Source organism: Haematobia irritans, chromosome 3 (assembly GCF_050003625.1).
Source record: "Haematobia irritans isolate KBUSLIRL chromosome 3, ASM5000362v1, whole genome shotgun sequence".
Lineage (NCBI taxonomy): Eukaryota > Metazoa > Arthropoda > Insecta > Diptera > Muscidae > Haematobia > Haematobia irritans.
In genome coordinates this window covers 68,612,940-68,624,843 of record NC_134399.1, presented here as the reverse complement: position 1 = coordinate 68,624,843, position 11,904 = coordinate 68,612,940, and positions in this window count along the sequence as shown.

Here is an 11,904-nt window from a genome sequence, read left to right as displayed (position 1 = left end):
TCAATTACTTATTTACGTTAAATTTTTGAGTAGTGCTTGCATTCTACATGGTAACTTTAGGACATCTCCACACGCAGAGAAGTAATATAATCACTCATCATTATGTTATGATGATTAATGTTTAGACTTAAACATTTAAAATTTTTGATTTTGATGAATGTAAGCTCGTTTATCCTCATAAAAAAATATGTCTCGCAGGCGGAGCACTATTTGATCTCATTTGTTTCTCTCACTGTGCTACGTTGATGTCTTTTGCTATTTATCACCGTCGCCATCTTTATCTTTTTCTCTCTTGTCCTATCTGGCGATTCCAAACACATATGAGTTTATACGAAATTTCTAAATTAAAACCTCATACACATTACACTTTCAAAATCCAATTCAACTATGTTAGATTTCAACTGTCATTTGTCTTATAAAAAGGGATTTAAAATCCACTTTAGTAGATTTCAATCTTAATGTGAATGAGATATAATATATGTTTGCATCCAGAGATAGTTAAGAAAATTTGATGTCCCAAACATAATATGTTCTAACATATATGTCCCAATCATGTAATACTAGTTTCTCAACATTATATGCTTGCACCTAAAACTAATGTGCTAAAAATGTAGTTCCAAACATATAGTTTTTAAACCGAAACATATGAAAAACAGTCTTTTTCAAAACAAAAAAGTTGTTTTCTCGCCAAACATATAATGTTGTCGAAATCAGATACATAATGTCCGAGAAAATAACATGGTTGCGGCAAACATGATACATGGTCATCGTCCAAAAATAAAATTTTTAGGTGATCATATTCCGATTACAGGTGTATACAACGCTGTTATTGAGCTTTCGGATTTGTGAAAAGGAGCCTTCATCGGAGAGCTGAGTGGATAGATTTCCAAAGTATTTGTGATAATGTTTTATGCTCACCATGACGGCTAGCAGCAGCTTTTTTCCCACGATTGCTTTTTTAATCAAATAATATTTAAATATGAAATTGTACATAATTAATGCTTTAAAGTGTCAATCAAAGTTTTGATAAGTTTCCAAAAAAAAAAAACAAAAATATAATCGTCATCATATACAATAATTAGTAAGGTAGCCTCACTATCTCAAAAATATAAAAACAGCTCATCACTATGTCAGTAAAAAGTAAATAAACACATACAAAAATATTTGTTTGAATTCTGTATCACTCAAGGGAAATATTTATAAATGTTATAGATTTTAGTTTTTCCAAATTTCTAATTTAAATTTAATTTCTTTAACAACAACAAAAGTCAAAATTTCAACAAAATGTTTTGATGAGCTGATGAATTAAGGCTACCTTATAGATAATTATACCATGATCTGATATATATTTTAGCTCTTCTAATTTAGAGTGTTGGTGGAAAACCTGAACATAATACCCATCCACCTTAACGCAGTAGTTTTTTCCGGAAGTGGGTAACGTTCGACTGAAGTATCCGATGACCTTTTCCTTACCGTCTATCTGTTGAGGCAACACACCTTCAAAACCCTACCCAGCAAAAAAATTTGGAAGTTCTTCTACAGGCACAACTTTAAAGGCGGTTCCAAAAATGTCCTCCCAAAGATGTTCTTTATTTTAACTGCACAGGAAGTTCATTTAAGTCAATTTTTTATATCTAGCTTTTTCGCATTTTTAATGGGAAATTTAAAGTTTTAAATGGGTTTCAAATTGGGTAAAAAAAGATTAAAAATTAATAAAACAGTGCAAATTATTTAAATTTTGGCGAAAAAATGCTAAATCCTTTCTAGAAAAATGGTGAATTTTTTAATATATTTTATGTCAAACGTTCCAGACAAGCGTTATAATGCATTAAAAATCATAAAAAATTTAAAAATAAATTTATTCGTCAAAATATCACAAAATTTCTTAATTCACATCCAAATCACTGGATTCGCATCACACCTTAAGAAGTGATGCAAATTTAGTGCAACGGCTGTTGAAATGGTGGACATTCGTCCTATGACAAGCCCATATTAAAATCATCACTTCTGCGCCAATTTTGCACCACTACCGGATCCAAAAAGAACATTTTCACTACTTTTTTGGCGACGCTTTTGATGCGCTATCATATGTATCCAAAAAATTCGACCGGAGTCAGAAGAATGGAGTGAATGTTGGAACTAATCGTCTACAATAGGTGCATAAATTAACGAAGTTGAGTAATTCGTTGAAAATTTGGGGGACGTGACCAATCATTGAATATTCGATTCGTTGGTGGAAATTACCTCGCCATGATATGATGACCTGGTACTTACGCTCAACCCTTCCGACTGTGGGGGCTACATCCGCATATGTCAGTTATATTAACTACCCAGCAAAAAAGAGATTCCAAAAAAGTAGTTTGGATCCCTAATTTGTGATTCGGAAGTAGTGTAAACTTGGATCATCTCCAATGAATTTTACATGAGCTTGTCATAGGACGGAAGTACTTCATTTTTTGGATCCTTAGCATTGCTTTAGAAGTTATACCTTGGAAGTTCATTTGGATGAAGAAATTTAAAAAACTAAAAAAACAACATTTTTTTTCAATTTCACTTTTTATTTATATCAGTATTGTTTGTTACACTTTTATTTTCCTATTATCTAATTTTTACAAAGTGAAAAACTTCTTCGCTTCCACCGAGGTTTGAACATGGGTCTGTTGGCACCATAACAGAACGTCTTAATACAATCAGCCAGCTGGTTGGAGCGAAAGAGTTTTTCAAATTGTAAAAATTAGATAATAGGAAAATAATAGGGCACAATTTCTAAAGCAATGCAAAGGATCCAAAAAGGGGGTACTTCCGTCCTATGACAAGCCCATGTAAAATTCATTGGTGATGATCCAAGTTTCCACTACTTCCGGATCACAAACTACTTTTTTGGAAGCTCTTTTTTTGAGCAGTTTTGCTTTTCTACCAAAACTGCTCAAAAAGTGAACACAATCAGTGTAGCAAGCATTTTTCTGGCTCTTGTCTCAAAATTCAGATGCTTTCGTTCCAAAAAATCCCCAAATTTAATTAAAATTCCTTACACTGAAAAAAATATTTATGTGATATTACAGATTACGCAAACTAAATTTTAGGATGCGAAATTTACAAAATATTAAAGAAAATTTGTTTAAAATAATACAATTTTAGTTAAAAGGCTTTGAATTGCTTAAATAAATAAATAAAAAAATAAAATAAAGTTAATAACCTTCGCTTCAAAAATGTTTTTCATTAAATTTAGGACACAAATTCCGTTAAAGTCGCATGTCTTTGAACTAAGGGTAGTTTTCCTTAAAGTAAAGAAAAAAATTTTTGATTTAAATAAATTGTCCTTAAATTAACTAAAAAATTGAAACTTTAGATTTAAGATAAAAACGCTTAAAATATAGGCTAACAATTATTTTGAGGATTTAGCGTTTTTGGAATTAAGAAAACATTTTTTGATAACGGATACTTTGAAGTTTCCGTTATAATTTGGATTTTTAAACTGGCATTTGTTTGTACGTGAGTACCTTTATTAATAAACCGCGAAAAGAAAATGAAAATTTGATAAATGCGATCTGTATCCTAATTGTAATTTTATTGGTCCTAGATTTAAAGCCAGATAGGTTGCTAAAAAATTTCTTTATTTTAAAGAAACCGCATCTTTGGCTAGGAATCAATACCAAAATTCTTAAAGGAAGGTCAAAATCTTTGGATCCAAGTATTTTTTTTTGTGTGTACTAAAATCCCCAATATATTTTTGTCTTCCTTTTATGAAAAAAAGGACATAGTGACATATAAGTTCATGGAATGGCCGACAATTTCAATGTATATCTATTTGGTTGTTGAATGACTTCCCTGGGCCAAAACTCAAAACTCAAAAATTTCCTTAATTATTTAAAAATTGGTAACAAATTCTAAGGGTCATAACTCATATTAGGCAAATTTTTGACCAAAATGAGAGCCAAACTTTTATCCAGGACCATTTTCCAAATATCTGGATACCGTTTTTGGATAATAATACCATCGTAATGTTATATACCTTTCATTTTTGATTTCTTTCAAATATTTGCCAGTGTGACAGTATCGTAAGTTTAATGTAAACTAAAGTAGAAGAAACTTTTCGTACCATTCCCAAAATGAACTGTATGCTTAAAATGATCATCATTTGGCGCCAATGATTTTTTCTTTACTTTTAGTTCATTTTTCTTTCTACTTAAAAATTATACCACTTTGTAGGACCCATTCAGTATCCGCTCACCTTATGAACATTATAACTATCTTCGCATTTCCTCTTCAGTCAGAATTCTCAGCAAATCGTATTAATTGATCACCCACAGTCAAGGCAATAGTAAGAGAATTTTAGAGGACTGTTCACCAAAGTCTTCTCTACATATTACTCGTTCTTCAGATTTATAGGTCTGTTAAACATATTTGCGATAAGTTGAAAATCTACCACAACATTAGTTTAGTTTAGATTAAGTGGCAGACCGTTTTCTTTCACTATTCTAAAGCACATTAACCAAAAGTACCTATTACATATTGACACCATTAGATTTATTCAGATATTTCCAACAATAGTAGCTGCCTGCTTAAGTTAACATTTTCCTGACCTGTCATAGGCCGCTTTAGCTTAATAAACAATACATCGATTTGGTAATCTTTTAGCGATATTTAGTTCCAAGTCCTTTGAATAGACACCAAAAGTCATATGTTCATCCAACTTGGAGCCATCGGTATAGAAATAAATTTAACATGAGCTTTTCATAGGACGGATGTACACCATTTCAACAACCGGTGCACTGAATTTGCATCACTTCTTAAGATGTGAATTAAAAACTACTTCTTGGATGTGAATTAAAAAAATTTGCAATATTTTGTCAAATAAATAATTTTTATAATTTGCTATGTTTTTTAATGGATTCTAAAGCTTGTCTGAAACTTTTTACCCCAAATATTTTCAAAAAATTCGCAAATTGCCCAGAATGGATATACCATTTTTTTATCTGTATCATTTTTTAATTCTTACTTCGTTTTTAACATATTTGAAAAAAAGTTAAAATTACCCATTAAATCGAGTTATAAAAAATTTAATTAAAAGAACTTGCTGTGTAGATAAAATAAAGAACGTCTTTGGGAGGAAATTTTTGGAAGTGTTTTCAAAGTTGTGCCTTTAGAAGAATTTCCAAAGCTGGGATCATATAAAATCGAAATAATTGGGATATGATAACAGTTCCGAAAGCAAGGTTTTAATTTCTTAAAATATAAATAATAATGGACCGATGTGAATCATTTTTCGTAAGGTAATTAAAGGGCCAAATTTCATCCGGTTTAGATGAGGCCTACACGCAAAAAAATAATTATTTCCTCCCAAACGAAATTTTAGACAAACAAAGTTCGTTTCTTATTTGCTTTTCGCTGTAAGGAAGTGTATTTGGAAGAAAAGTATATACTTTTTGTGATAAACGTTTATTCTTTTCCAGGAAGTAAAAACAATTTAATAAAGACTAACTCAAAAAAACATTGTTTTCTTGCTAATTGCATTTTCCCTCACATCTTTCTCACAACTACGAGGTTTTTTAGTTCTTAACACCTTTTCCTGTAATACAAACAATGTAGAAAAAATTATACGATTTTATAAATTTTAAAATTTTTTTTACCTTTCGCCTGGACGGAGAATCGAACCGCGGACCATGCACTTTGTAAGCCAACACACTAACCACTGAGCTATGTACCTGTTATGGTCATCAATAGATAATTATCCATAGAAGTTATATTTATATAGCATAGCTTGCGGCGCCCACGAACCGAATAAACAAAGTTTATTTAACAGAAACAAACATTTAGTTTGTCACCGTGGAGCAGTGGTTGCTACGTCCGACTTGCATGCCAAGGGTCGTGGGTTCGATCCCTGCTTCGACCAAGGTTTTTTTTTGTTTTTACATATATTCCAGATATGTTCGGAAGATTCCGAAAAAATGTTCAACATTACATTGTACTATATTAAATTTTGAACTGTAAAATGTGTCTTATTAAAGACCTAAAATCAGAAAAGAACAGTGTTTGATATAAACGAAATGGACAGTGTTGTTGTTTCAAAAATAACTTTTATTAAAAAAATAATCATTTTGTAACAAACGAATTTTTTTGGTGATAAAAGTTTAAAATTTTCAAAGCAATTCAAAAAACTCTAACAAAAGAAAAACGTTTTCGGTACACGTTTTCCAAACGTTTTTTTTTTGCGTGTATATAATTATGGATCGATATGGACAAATTTTTGCGGGGTTGTTAAAGGACATTTACTAACATCACGAACCAAATTCCTGCCGAATATGTTAGGATGAAATTTCCTTTCTAGAGGATCTGGAAGTTAAATCTGGGGTTGGTTTATATCAGCGTTGCCAATTTAGCTTTTTTCCCGCTAGATTTGGCTTTTTTTGAAGACGTTTAGCGGGAAAAAAATGCATTTAGCTTTTAGCTTTTTTTCTGGCTTTTTTTCATGACCATTTTAGCTATTTTTGGCTTTTTTATTTTCGACATGTTTCTATTGAAATATGGATAAATCGGCGTTTTTATCTAAGCCTTGCTGCAAGTATAAGGGTTTCCACATATTTCAAAGCTCAGTTGAAACATTAATAATGAGTCCAGCCATTATGCGGGCATTTTTGTAGCAAATACACCTTGTTGTAAAGTTTTTTCATTATATACATAAAAGTTATCGTAAACTTTAAATCTACTATTACCATACAAATTTGTTAGATAAACTGTCAGTAAATTATTGGGAATATTATCATTTGACTCGTTTATCCTTTTTATGTTATTATAATATTCTAAAGTCATTACGATATTACTAAATTAAAATAGTAGATGTGAATAGCTTTGTGCACTGAAAAAATATTGTGGTCTCCTTAAAATACGAACGCGAAGTTTGGTTATAATAGCATTTGTGAATTTCTTTTATATAAACTGTTTTCCTTGTCCAAAAGACGATAAAGTCGTTTTGTCCTTATAATTAAGTGATTCAACTTAAAAATGGGTATGTTTTCATGAAAGAAGGAAGAATTAATGAAATAGTCTTTAAATGTGAGGAGTTTTTGCATCTTAACCACAAACCAAAATAGCGTTCAAAAATAGAAGATGTTTTTCAACACTTTATTTTAAAAACGTATATACAATAATTTCTACTTGAAGTCGAGTCTGAATTTCGAAATTTAAGTTGGCGTTAGCACGTTGTTAAAGCACTTTGATAGCTCATGAAGAAAAGGAAAATGTTTTTACTGGGAAATGTAAACTATAGGTATTTTCTACAATTTAAATAAAAGTAATGTATTTCGAATTTTTCACAATTTCAAATCCAAACTAAAATTTTATTTAAAAAAATGACAAATCATTTTTTTACCAAATCCAAAGCATGCTTAGATCATTTAATATTTTAAAATAACAAGTAAATAAAATAGAGGTATTGGGAAGGTAGCTCCCACAAAACGAAGGACTTCCAGTAAAAAAATTGTGATAGTAATCAAAATGTATCGAATACGCAAACAGAGCTAATATGCCTTAGATATTGTTACAGTCTCACAGAAGTGGAATTAAAATGAAAATAATATGCATTGTAAATGAACTAAAGCCTTTAAGTTTGTTAAATTTCAATCAAAAATGTGACTTTTGATACAAAAAAATTTAGCTTTTTTTCTAGCTATTTTTTAGCATTTTTTAGCTTTTTTTAGCTATTTTTTTGGGCAAATCTAGCGGTTTTTGGTGAAACAATTCTGGCAACGTTGGTTTATATGGATCGATGTACACCATTTTTGGCATGGTTGTTAGAGGGCATATACTAACATCGCTTACCAAATTTCAATGGGAGGATGAAACTACCCAGCAAAAAAATTTGGAAGTTCCACCAAAGGCACAACTTTATAAGCACTTCCAGAAGATGTACTTCCAATGATGTTCTTTATTTTAACTACACAGGAAGTTCTTTTCATTCAATTTTTTATAATATGCTTTTTTCATATTTTTAATGGGTAATTTTAACTTTTTTTACTTCAAATTGGTTAAAAACAGTTTAAGAATTCATAAAATGATACAAATTATTTAAATTTTGTCGAAAAAAATGCTAAATACAATCTGAAAAATTGTGAATTTTTGAAAATATTTGAGGTCAAACGTTTCAAACAAGTGTTACAGTCCATTAAAAATTATAAAAAATTATAAAAATTATTTATTTGACAAAATATCACAGAATTCTTTAATTTACATCCAAAACATTGAATTCGGATCACACCTAAAGAAGTGATGCAAATTCAGTGCACCGGCTGTTGAAATGGAGGACTTCTGTCCTATGACAAGCCCATGTTAAATTCATCGCTTCTGCGTCAATTTTGCACCACTTCCGGATCTAAAAAGAACATTTTCATTACTTTTTTGGCGACGCTTTTTTTGCTGAGCTACTCTTCTAAGATGCTGCGGAAGTCAAATCTGGGGTTTGTTTTATATGGGGTCCTTACTTAATTATGGGTCGGTATACATTATTTTAGCAATGGTTGTTAGAAAGCATATAATTACATTTTCAATTGAAATTGTTTTAATAATGGAATTGGTAACATCTATCACCGACATCAATGGATCCAATTAAAAATGTAGTTGAAAAATTTAATTAAAATTGTTTTTAAGTTTCAATTAAAAAGTTAATTGAAAAAATGTTGATATATTTTACTATGTACGACATTATTATTTACAAACAAATTAACTCTATTTTGCAGGATGAACCACTACAGCCAGATGGCATGGTTATGATGTGGAACACCACATTAAAAACATCCACTGCCCAACAGATATTTCACAGTTCTAGCGCAGTTACCACTGCACGTTTTGCCAAATTTAACCAACACTTAATTATTGGTGGAACCTACTCCGGACAAATCCTACTGTGGGATTCTCGATCGCCTAGATCTGTACCTGTACAATCAACTTCACTCAGTTGTGGGGCTCATGTTCAACCAATTAAAAGTATACATGCCGTTGAAACAGATATTGTTTCTGTCTCATCCGATGGGCGATTGTGTTTATGGAATTTAGATATGCTATCTCAACCAGTTGATATTCTTACTTTGGAAAAAGAACAAAAACGGTCTGTCGCAGTTACTTGTATGGACCTTTTGGGAAATGGATCCAATAAGCTATTGGCAGCAAGTGAAGATGGATGCATTTATTTAGGTAATGTTACATGTTAAATTGGTTAAACACCGAGTGGTCCAATAATACAAAACACTTTTCGTCTGAGCTCAATTTTCTAAACAGCAAAATTCCCTCCAAGTGCTTGTTTGTTTGTTTTTTTTTATAGTTTCACACATAGAAGATTACAATAAACACTGTATGTGATTCAAGATGATTGAACAAAATATTTAGGATATCATAAAACGATATAAGGATTAATAGCATATAATTAGAGATAAAAAGAAAAACATAATACAAAATTAAGACTAAACCAAATTAACAATAACAAGTATATACGGCCGTAAGTTCGGCCAGGCCGAATCTTATGTACCCTCTACCATGGCTTGCGTAGAAACTTCTACTAAAGACTGTCATCCACAATCGAATTACTTGGACTCTGGTAATACTTGCCGATGGCAGGGTGTCTTAAAACTCTTCTAAATTGTAAGTTAGTCCACACGGGGTATATACGAGTATTAGACAAAAAAGCCGATTAAATACGTATATGATTCAGTTCTTGGTCGGTATATATCGGAGAGTCTATAAATAGTTACTAGCGGCTATGAACTGTTGCGTGGTAATTAGAGAGTCTGAAGTGAAATACGGTGTTCGCTTTATGTGGGGGCTATATATAATTATGGACCTATTTGGACCAATTTTTGCATGGTTGTTAGAGACCATATACCATATGCTCCTCCAAGAGGCTCCGGAGGTCAAATCTGAGGATCGGTTTATATGGAGGCAATATATTGGTCCGATTTGGACCAATTTTTGCATGGTTGTTAGAGACCTATACTAACACCACATACCAAATTTCAACCGGATCGGAAGAATTTTGCTCCTCCAAGAAGCTCCGGAGGTCAAATCTCGGGATCGGTTTATATGGGGGCTATATATAATTATGGACCGATTTGGACCAATTTTTGCATGGATATTAGAAGCCATATATAAACACCATGTACCGAATTTCAACCGGATCGGATGAAATATTCTACTTCAAGAAGCTCCGGAGGTCAAATCTGGGTATCGGTTTATATACAACAATTTTTGCATGGTTGTTAGAGACCATATACTAACACCACGTACCAAATTTCAACCGGATTGGATGAATTTTGCTCCTCCAACAGGCTCCGCAAACCAAATCTGGGGGTCAGTTTATATGGAGGCTATACGTAAAAGTGGTCCGATATGGCCCATTTGCAATGCCATACCGAACTACATCAATAAAAACTACTTATGCCAAGTTTCAAGTATGTCGCTTGTTTCGTTCGGAAGTTAGCGTGATTTCAATAGATAGACGGATGGACATGCTCAGATCGACACAGAATTTCACCACGATCCAGAATATATATACTTTATGGGATCTTAGAGAAATATTGAAGCCGTACTTTTCGTTTCTTCAAATTCCGTCATTCAGCTATTTCGTTCTTCAAAATGTCCAGTAACGCGATGTAGTAGTCGTTGTAGGCAATGCTGGCGCCGTCTTCGGAGCTCATTTCACAACATCTAAATTTAACATACTACTCCGATTTCACCAAGCTAAAAATGCATATTTTTTTTTCTTCCTTTATGGAGTTTGAAGAATCTTTTGCTGTAAAATAAATGCATTTTTTAGTTGCCTGTAATATGACCTTTCTTCTTTTGTAAAAAGTCAATAGATGCAGCATGACATTAAAGGAATATGTTCCTGTCGTACTGAATGCGTCTCTATTTTTCGCCTACTGCGTTTTTGCACGAGTACAAGGGTTTCGTGGCTCTTCTGACCTTTTCTTCAATATTTAGCTTAAAGATCAGCCTCCTGTCAAATTTTGAATCGACATTGGTTCTAAAGATAAATATCTATGATGATGGATGAGGATAATCTGATTTGTCAGAATGCTTTGCACTCGAATGAAAGGATTTTCTCGCTTTATAAATGAAAACAAATTTCCCTTTACTTTTCTGAAATATATACTAAGTTGATACAGACTTTATATATCTTCGACAACCACGAGATAATTCTGTAAGTCACTCTTTGTAATTTCGAATTTGAAAGGTCCAAAACTATTTAAAGCCCACTTTATTCTAGACTCCGATACAATTTCCCCAATAGGAAATCACCGTTCAGACTCTATGAGTCAAAAGTTGAAAGATTGGACGTATTCAAAGAAACTAAATTGAACGATATAAAGACTCTAATTTCTCTGATGATAGTAGACGAAAGATGGCAAATAAGGTTTAAGCCAACGATCTTTGATCCCTTTAGATCCGGCGATCGTTCTCTTTCCAATTTCTTTCGCCCAATTTAAAGAATTGCTTTGCCAACAAAGTGCTTGGGTCAACTGATCCTTATTCCTTTGGGATGTACAAAGCATTTCTGCTTTTCTTAAACCTCTTTCTGGAGGGATTGCCACATTTTTGTGCTCGATGCATGGCTTGATCTATCACCATACTTCAAATTCGTAATAAGTACTTATTAAGGTAAATTTAATTAATTATGAAAATCATATCCGTTCATTTCGATTGTTGAAATTAAAGTTCTATATTACATCTTAACCGGTTTTAAACATTATCCAATATTATTTGTATTACAGCTTATCAATTTGGTCCTGAATCCGGAGTAATCAAAACATTTGGGCTGCATCAAGCCCCTATAACGGGTATATCCACGAACCCCCAATATTCATCTCCTGAATTTGGCAATTTGTTCCTCACATCCTCTATAGACTCCACAATTAA